The following is a 9,849-nucleotide window of genomic DNA, read 5'->3' as shown; positions in this document are numbered from 1 at the left end:
TGGGGCTGTGAGCCCTGTGTGCAACGTGGGGCTGTGGGATGAGGCTGTGAGCCCTGTGAGCCCTGTGGGGTGAGGCTTTGTGCCCTGTGGCTGTGGGGCAGTGAGCCCTGTGTGCCTTGTGGGGCTGTGACCTCTCTGGGGCTGGGAGCCCTGTGTGGGGTGAGGCTGTGACCCTGTGGGGCTGTGAGCTTTGTGGGGTGAGGCTGTGGCCCTGTGGGGCTGTGAGCTTTGTGGGGTGAGGCTGGGAGCCCTGTGGGGTGAGGCTTTGTGCCCTGTGTGCCTTGTGGGGCTGTGAGCTTTGTGGGGTGAGGCTGTGGCCCTGTGGGGCTGTGAGCCCCGTGAGCTCTGTGGGGCTGTGAGCCCTGTGTGTGGTGTGGGGCTCTGGGCCCTGTGCTTTGTGGAGCTGTGAGCCTTGTGGGGCTGTGAGCTCTGTATGGGGTGAAGCTGTGAGCTCTGTGAGCTCTGTGGGGCAGTGTGCCCTGTGTAGGGTATGGCTGTGTGCTGTGGGGCTGTGAGCCCTGTGCAGTGTGGGGCTGGGTGCTCAGGTCCCCTGTATGTTGAGGGGCACTGTGTTCAGGGGCCTGGTGCCCTGAATGCTGTGGGGCTGAGGTCAGGACCCCACTATGATCTGGGGGTCAGCCTGTGTCTCACATGATGTGGGGCTCAGTCCCCTGTGTGATGTGGCCATCTATGGGGGTCAGGTCCTTCATGTGGGGTCGGGCTGTGCCCCATGTCTGGTTTGGGGTTGTGGGTCAGGGCCTCCATGTGGGGTGGGGTGGGGCTGTTCCCCATGTCTGGTTTGAGTCTGAGGGTCAGGCCCTGCCGTGCCATCTGGTGTGAGACTGCAGCTTCTGTTTCCCATGGAATGGAGTCCCTTTGGGAGCCAGGGCTGGGGGAGAATCACGCAGACACTGTGACATTTGTGAGGGAACCGCAGCTCCGTCTGTGGAGCAGGGGTGGAGGTGAAAACAAGGTAGGAGAATGAGTCATGGAGGTCTAGAAGTGACAGGAGCTGTAAGAGTAATTTCCGTCCTGTCTCCTGCTGTAGGGCAGGAGCCAGCTTAGACCTGGTATCAAACCTGTTCTTTAAAGGTCCTGCAATAAAGAGGAGTAAAAGGGAAAGTAGAAATGAAAGAAGTGTGGGAAGAGCCTGTGGGATTTCCCTGCTGGGCTGCTATTCCCTTCCTTGAGCCTTGTTTGACAATGCAGCTCTCAAGGACAGTCTGAATTTGTGTTTTTATTCCATGCAGCAGAACCAGCAAAATGGCCAAGCCTGCAGGCATGAGCCACAAGTTCCCAAACCAAGGATTATTTCCCTGACTCAGTATTCCCCATCTCCTTTAATGGAGGCACTTCATTTGTTCTCACAGCCTAAAACTTCCAACTGAGCTGTTATTTCTTTCTGTGCTGAGAAATCTTATCCCAGGTGGGGCTGCACCCTTCACTGTTGCTCTCTTTACACCAACCATGGTTGTTTTTTTCCTTAAAACTAAACCCTGTCATTATCAAATATTATAATCTGATACTTTTCCATCTAATTCATTTTCCTGCATGGAGGTGGTGGCCCCATGTCCCTCAGTCTGTGGGGATCCCTCCCCAGCCCCACACGTGAACTTTGGGGTCTGTATTTGGAGCTGTATTTGTGGAGGTGACATCATGGCAGTTTTTTTCCATGGCAACAGGAGGATGCTGAACACTGGAGCTGAACACAAGGAGATTTTCAATGGCAACAGAGCAGGCAGCCAAAGGCAAGTCTGAGATGTTAATTAGTTAATTAGGGTAAAAATAAAGATGAATGTGGGAAATCCCAGAGGCTGACAGGCTCATGCTTTCAGTTTAATGTTTTCTTGCTGACACACCTCCCATAAATACATTTAATCAGGATTAGTCCCATTTTAGAGAGGGGAAAACAGAGGTGCTGAGAAGAAAACTGTGATCAGACAACATTGGCTGGGGGCAGATCCTTCCAACACCTCCTTTCTGCTCCTTGGCCTTGGCTGCAATCATTCCTTGGGATTTTCAGAGCTGTGCAGCCTGTCAGTGTGACTGTGGTGGGTGTTTCTCTGTTCTGCCCATGAGGAAGGACTTTCCTCCTCAGTCTCTGGAGCAGGGATGGGCTCCTGGAGGTGTGGGTTTCCTGTGGGTTCCATGCAGGGTCCTTGAATTTTCTGGAGACTCTGCTATCATACAATTACATATTTATTCATTTAAACATGAGGTAAATATTCAGATTTGTTTTTAATAAACGCTTATTTATTTAAACCAGCAGACTTTGGCTGTGCTGGAATGAGAGAGCTCACAATGGTGGAGGTTGGATGGTGGAATTTCATTGAAATTATCTCTGGTCCTTACACCCCAAACAGGTCAGTGTTCCTTGCCCACACACAAACCTGCTGCAGGGAGGAGGAAGAGGAAGAAGAAGAAGAGGAGGAAAAGGAGGAGGATAAAGATGAGGAGGAGGAGGAGGCAATCCCTGCCCAACCCTATGTTATCACTTTTTAATCATCAGTCTCCCTACAGAGTGATTATTTGTTTCTTCAGAGCATTCCAGGCTGAGGAAAATGGCATTTACATACAGAACACACATGGAGATCATGGGAAGTGCTTGTTGCTGCCCATCCAGCAGGAGATTTGGTTTAGTATTAGTTTTTTTCTAGTTTTGGGGTTTTTTTGTAAGTTTTGAGCCCATGTGAATCTCCCAGCACAAGAGCACCACACGAGCACACTTGAGTGAGCTGGTAATGAGCCTGGAAAACCTGTTCTGTGCTTGGCCAGTCCCAGAATCCACCCAGGCATGAACCAGGACTGGGAATATTCCTCTGTGGTGGCTGGAGGTGCTGCTGTTGCCTGGCCCCAGGTGGGTAAAACCACAGGCATTGAGATGGCACTTAGGTGATCTCAAATGTTACTTTTAGCTTGTCCCCTCCCTGGTTTTGCCTCATTTACACCCATTCCATTCCCCACTGCTGCTCCCTGGGAGGGGCTGGCCCTCATCCATGGTGGGGTGTCTTGAGCAGAGCCAGCCTGGAGAGGATGAGGAGGAACAAACACCTGTGAGCTGTTCTGGGCAGCACTTTTGATCACTGTGGTGATGCAGCTTCAGCATCAGCACTAAATATTAATTCCCCCCAAACAACTCCATGTGTGTCTTCCTGAGGTCTCACACTTGCCTCATCCACCCTATTAGATGTTGCTTTATCTTCTAAACAAATACCCTGCTGCTACCACATTTGTTGGTTTGAATCCCAGGATTTCTCCTGGCATATGTTATTTTCTTCCCAGAAGCCACAAGCTGTGGTAAACAAACATTTACAGGCACTGGGAACACGGGACCTGTGTTTTGCCATGGCTGACTTATTTGTCTGGCAAGAGCCATAAATTCTGGAGGGTCAAGGCTGAAGTCAGCCCTGGGAGCTGGGCTTAGGAAAAAATTCTTGATCAGATATTTGTTTGTGGAGTTTCTTGCCATTTCCTCCAAAACACATTGTTCTTGGGGGAGAGGATGGGTCATTAGGGGCGCCACATGTCTGGTTATGCCAATCCTGCAGTGTGGATGTGTCCTTGGAGGCCAGGGGGAGAAAGAGGAGCTTTACCTTCGGTGTGCTGTGACCCAGGCTCGGTGTCCAGCTCTGCTTTGGGACAATGTCCGAGTCTGTGTCCCTCCAGCTGCCTCAGTTTCCCCTTTCTACAAGTTTTTCCAGGGTTTAAGTGTAAGTTGCTCAGGGCAGGGACTGTACCCCACCAGTGACAGCATTGCTCCTGTGGGGAGGGTCCTTGTGTACCCCCATGGGTGGGGGCTGTGCTTGAGGGGCTTTGGGGGTTCCTGGGGGGGAGAGGGTGCAGGAGCTGAGATTCGAATGGGGGCAACAGCAAGGCTGGAAGAGACATCCAGCCTAGGGCTGCACTGGAGGCCAGTGAGCAGTGATGCACGCTGATTTTGGGGGGCTTTAGGGTGCTTTCCTTCCTTTGAATGAGAAAGGGGATGACAAAGGTGAATGCGGTGGGTTCTTCCCCTCCCGGCAGCTGCTGCGGAAAATCCCGAGGAGATAAATCGTGGGCATGGGTGAGGGGAGTTTCAGCCTCTTTTCTCCACCAGCCTGCCCAGCTCAGGGGCATCTCCTCCGCCCGGATGGGCTTCGCCCCTCGCCCGTTGTCTCCCCCGCAGCCCCCGGGCTCAGGAGGCGAGCGAGGGGAGGGGGAAGCGCCGGGGTGTTCGAGGGGATTGTCATGGTTACCTCCCTGACAAAACAAATGGCTCCACTGGGTGATGATGATGGTGATGGTCACCCAGACAGCTCCGGACACTTTGAGTCAGCGGCGGGGGGCAGAGCCCCACCCTGGCGGTGCAGACGCCCCCCATCCCAGGGGAGCCAGACCCCCTCCCGGCTCCGGGCTCAGCCTCCCCGCCGGGGCACATGTTGCTGCAGCCCGTTCGGTAAGACCCTTCCTCGCCCCCCCGGGACCCCCGGGCTCCCCGGCTTCCCCCAGCCCCGCTGCTGGGGAGGGTCCGGGGGGTGCAGCCACCGGTTGCTGAGGTGGTTGGTGGTGCAGCGCTCCCCCACCCCAAGCCCCGGCGCTTGCTCCTCTCCCTCTCTCCCTCCCTTTCCCTCTCTCCTCATCTCCCTCTCTCCCTGCCTTCCAGAGACAGCGCTCCGCAGCCGTGCCTGCCGCCTTCGGGATTCCTCCTGCCCCTCCTGCCCTCCCCAGCCCAGCCGCAGAGGGGCTGCAAGAGTGGGTGAAGTTGCTCCAACCCCCCCATCCCTTTCTTCATTCTCCTCCTCCTCTCTCCCAGGAAAGGTAAGAAAAGCAGTGGCTACTCTCCAGTTGCTCTTGCACCGTTTTAGCTCCGCAGGGGTGGGTGTGAGGGGTGTGTGTGTGTGTCACTTCCCAAGGCTGTGCACGATCCCAGCACAAAGCTGCTCACTGTAAAGATCCCTGTCATAATATTTGTGCAGGCACAAGCCCACACTTTGCAAGCTGCTGCTTCCCAGCCTTGCTTTTTTCCCAGCTGGATGCTGAGTCCTGGAACATCCCATCCCTCCCCAAAAATTGTACAGACTTTAGTAGTGACTGTGTCCATCTCAGTGCAGGCAGAGGACAGGGATGGACGGGGGGATGATGCTGGGGGTGATGGGCTGTTGCTGTCCTGGGCAGCCAAGTGGGATAACCCATCTGTGGACACACTGTTTGGGGAAGGAGGAGTGACCTTGGCAGAGTGAGGAGGGCTGATCCCCCCAGAAAGGCTCAAAACACTGAGACCTGGCTGGAATCCACCACACTGGCTGGGGCGGGCAGGACAGGGGTGGATGGAGAAGGGCTGTGCTGCTCCTGGGGGCCCTGTGTGTCTCCTTGGATCTGGATGCACCCCAGGCAGGAAGTCGCCTGCCTGGTCGGTTTTGGTGGTGTCTGGGCCAACACCTCCCCTCTGGCTCAGCCCAGGGGTCTTCCCCCCAGCTGTGAGCCTGGCAAGGTGGGGGTTAATTAACCCCTGTGTCAGAAATGTGTGATTAACAGCTCTAGGAAGGGGCCTGGGACAGGAATCCAGGTCTGTGACACCCAACTCTGGGGCCAGACTGGTGGTGCAAGACACTTGCCGGGGTTATGGCTGACAGTCCCCAAAGTCTGTCTCTGCCAGGGCTGTCAGTCATGGCCCAACCTGGCACTGTGTCACCTCAGGAAGGGGCACCTGGCTGCTTCCACTGGCTCCTGGCAGGAGAAGTTGCTTCCTAGCCTTTCCTCAGTTTCCATATCTGAGGCCTCAGGGTGTCCTTGGGGCCAGCAATCCTTGTCGCTGCTGTGGCAGTGGGGGCCCTTGCTGTCACCCTCTGGGGGCCTGCAGTGGCTGTTTTCCTGGTTTTCCATTAAGTGGGATATTCTGCTTGCAGTTTGAGGCAAGGGGAGGCTGGAGATGGGAGAACAGTTCCTGTAGCCTTTGCTGAGAGTGTCTCACAAGTCTGCCATGGTGGATCCAGGGCTCTTCCAGATAGGACAGTGCTATGGGTGCTCTTTCAAACTCCATTTCCTGCTCTTCCTAGAGATATTTAGGGGGTTGATCCCAGTTTCCTGACCAGGTTTGAGCCTTGTGCTTTGGAGGAAAGCATCTGGAGGACTCCTGCATGTCTTAGTCATGACCTGCAGTGATGTGGATTGGGTAGGTGAAGTCAGGGGTGCCTCAGCATCTCCCTGAGCCTTGAGGCCCTGAAAACCAGGGAGAATTCCCAAGGGTGATTCTGCTGGAGAGCCCTGACAGTTTGGGAAGTGCAAGGCTTCTCCTGTCTTGGATTTACAAACAGTGGGGGTGGTTTTTTCCCGGTGGAGATTATTCAGGAATGCTGATGGGAGGCTGTGGTGCAACAGGCATCCCTGGCCAGCTCTGTCCACCTGTACATCTCCACAGGGCGCTCCGGCTGTCGTCATCCTGGCGAGCCACTGGATGTCAGTGTTGATTGAGACAGACGACGTGGAAGGAATATTTTACCCAGCTGCAGAAAGCCAGGCGTCCTCTGAGCAGTGGGGATGTGCCCCGCGTCTAGCTGGGACCTGGAGGCGACATCTCCAAGGGAACCAGCTTGTGGTCGGTCAGGGGTTACAGCAGGGCGGGGCAGTGATTCAGCTGCTCAAAAATGCGTTTGATGCAAGGTGTGACACCAGGGCTGCTCCTGACACGGCAGCCTGCCTGTCCTGGAGGGCAGAAGCAGCCGGGCTGCCACTGATTTCTGCCCTTCAGGCAGCAGGGCTGGGTGGAGCTGTGTCGGGTTTTATCCCAGCTCCTGCTTTGACTATCCCTATCCTGTTGTCGGCTGTGGATGCCACAGATCCTGTGGTGACCCCAGCCCACTCCTGGGAGTCATGTCCTGCCAGAAGCCAGGCTGTGTGCTCACAGTTTTGCTCTGTTTTCCTTTTCAATGCATGAAAATTCACCTTAGAGGAGCATTACTCTGCCCTTGTCTTTACTCCACGTGCTCAGACAGAGTTTTTGAGGGCTCATCAGTGCTTAGAGACACAGACGGACAACCCAGGAAGCTCCAAGCAGTGCTTCAAGCCCCACCCCCATTTTCCAGGCACATTAACACTTTTTCCTATCCCATAAAATCCAGCCCCAGCCTCTGGGGAGTGCTGGGACAGACGCTGCAGCCCTGTGAGGGGCTGGAGCCCGTGCTCTGGCTCCAGTCCTGTGCTTCCTGTGTGTCATGGGGATGTCACAGCAGCATCAGCCCTTCCCCATCAGTGGGGCACAGGGTCTGGTTGAGGGTATTGCCTGCAGTGGGATGATCACACTTCTGTGTCTCCCTCCCCTCCGTGGCCAGGAAGAGCAGTGGATTGTCATGGAAAGGAAGTGGGGAATAAAAGATCAATCCAGTAGCAGCCTGGTCCAGAACGCAGCTGGCCAAGGGACAATGTCTGTCCCTGCCCTGAGGTGCTCCCCAGTTGATGGGATTACAGGTGTATTTTGAGGGCTGAAGGTGGTTTCCCTTTTTCCTGGGATGCCAGATGAAGTGCGAGGTCGGGAGGCACCTGGCCAGGTCTGTGGGATGGCCCTGTGCCTGCTGTGTGTGACACGTTTGGTGGCAGTGAGGGGACACACTGAGGACTGAGTGTGTCTAGGGGTACTCTGTGCAGCATTAACTGTTGGTAATTTTTTTGAGATGCAGGATCCTGCTGTTGGTAATTTTTTGGGGATGCAGGGTCCTGCTGTTGGTAATTTTTTTTGAATGCAGGGTCCTGCCAGGTCCCACCCTGAGAGTCCAGGCCCCATGGCCTGAACGGAGACTGGGTGCACATCCCAGAGCAGCAAAGGCAGGATGGGGAGCAGGCAAGGGGCCAGTGCTGAGCTCCTGAGTGGCACAGGGGAGAGATTCCAGCCTTCCCACTGCTCTCCCTCACTCCAGCCTTTCTGCTGCTCTCCCTTTCCATGCTGCAGTCACTTGATGGCGTTGGTGACACAAGCTGTGTGGAGCAGCCCCACGGCTCTGCTGGCAGCGTCCACTGTCAAAGGGTTTTTGCTGGGAAGAGCCCTCTGAGCCCTCCCTGTCCTTGTGGGGCCAAGTTTTCAGCTAACACACCAGTGAGAGCTGGTGCCAGGCTCTGAGCCACCTCAGAGGTGCAGGAGAGGTGCAGCTTTCCTGGCTGGATTAAACAGGAGATAGCACAGGGCTCTGCATCTCACCAAGGGTCCCTTAGTGCTTGTTCTGGCCCAGGTGATGCAGAAATCCCTGCTGGCAAGTGGCTCCCATGGGGGCTATGTCCCCAGTGTTCCATGGGTGCAGGAGATGTGAGAGGCTTGGATCTCACCCGTGGCTCTGTACCAAGTCCCCAGTTCCAAGCTGAAGTCACGCTCCTGGAGCCCAAATTCACCCCTCTGGCAGTCCCATAATGAATTCCTGTGGTGCCAAGCTGTTAGAGAGCTTCTTCCTGTTATTATTTCTTCCCTAAGGTAAAATAATTCTCCCTCCTTCCTCCCCCACCTGGCATTTAATCACTTGCCCATACCTTGGTGGCCTCTGCCACATACTGAAGTGAGGGGACCTTCACTGTGTCTCCCTGTGGCAGGTGAACCCTTGCCAGCTCCTGCCTTCCCAGGCCCTGTTGGCATGGCTTGGAGCATCCTGCTTGGGATGGCCTCCCCTGGCTCAGCTGGGACTCCATCCATCCCCTGACTGTGGGGGCTGTATCCCCATGGATGCATCCCCAACCTCTCTGGGCAGCTCCTGGCATGAGCAGCGTTTGTGCTGGAAGGAGGGGTGGATTAAATCGGGAATTTAAGTTTTTTGGCCGGGATCCAGGGGCGTGCCTTGGGATTACTGCCCTCCATCATCATCATCTTCTCTGCTGTTTCCTGTGCTCAGTTTCCCTGACTGCTCTCCCCCATCCTGGACAGCCCTTCTTGCTCTGCCTGGCTCTCCCTTTGTCCTTTCTCAGCGCCGTTTTCCTGCCCGAGCACTCACCCAGCTCGTGGCTGTGGTGTCTTCTGTGGCATTTGCATATAAACGTGGGTTTTAATAACGCAGGAATGAGAAACTGATGCATTTCAGTGCTGCTGGCTTCTCCCGGGCCTCGTAAATCACTGCATAGAGCGTTGCAGAGCCAGCCAGGGAGAACTGCTGCCTAGCAACTTCTCCTGGTTCCCTGGGGGAGCAGGATGGGGCCCTAAAATCCACCTGAAAAGTCTCCTTTAAAACCCTGAGGCCTGGGGGAGAGGAGCTGTAATGGAGGAAAACCTGCTTAGGGAAAAGAGTTGGAATGTAATTGGCATAAGGAGTCACTTTGCATCTGAATGTGTCGGCTGAGCACAGGGAAGAATGAGTCAGCCTGTGCAGGAAGGATCTGGAGATGCAGGACAGCAGAGCAATGGCACTTCCCTGTAATCAGCAAGGATGAGGATGGGCAAGGGCATGGGAGGGCAGCAGCGTGTATGGCTCTGCCTGCCTACTCTTCCTTCCCCAGGAGAAAGGAAAACTCTCATGATCATAGTCTTATCCTGGAGAAAGTTGTTGGTTTGGAGGATAATGAGGAGAAAGAAGGACAGAAAAAGATGTTTGCTTTTTCTGCTCAGACTCCAGCAGTGTGGGAGGTGGGGACTATGCACCTCCAGGGCTGTGTCCCCAGCCAGGGAGGTTTCATCTGCACCTCCTCCCTTGTGCCCAGTGGGGATTTGGGGCAAGGGTTTGCCTTGTCTTCCCATCGGGGTCTTGCTTCATCCCCATCACTGCAGTCATCAAACCCAGGTCTCATCCTGTCCCAGGTCACTCAGGGTTTCAGAATGAGATGGCAGAGCCATGCAAACATTTTGGGCACTCAGGGCTCCACAACCATTCTCACCTTTCTCTCTCCAGCTCCCCACATCACCCA

The sequence above is a fragment of the Ammospiza caudacuta genome, chromosome 22 (genome assembly GCF_027887145.1).
Source record: "Ammospiza caudacuta isolate bAmmCau1 chromosome 22, bAmmCau1.pri, whole genome shotgun sequence".
Lineage (NCBI taxonomy): Eukaryota > Metazoa > Chordata > Aves > Passeriformes > Passerellidae > Ammospiza > Ammospiza caudacuta.
This window is presented reverse-complemented; position numbering follows the sequence as displayed.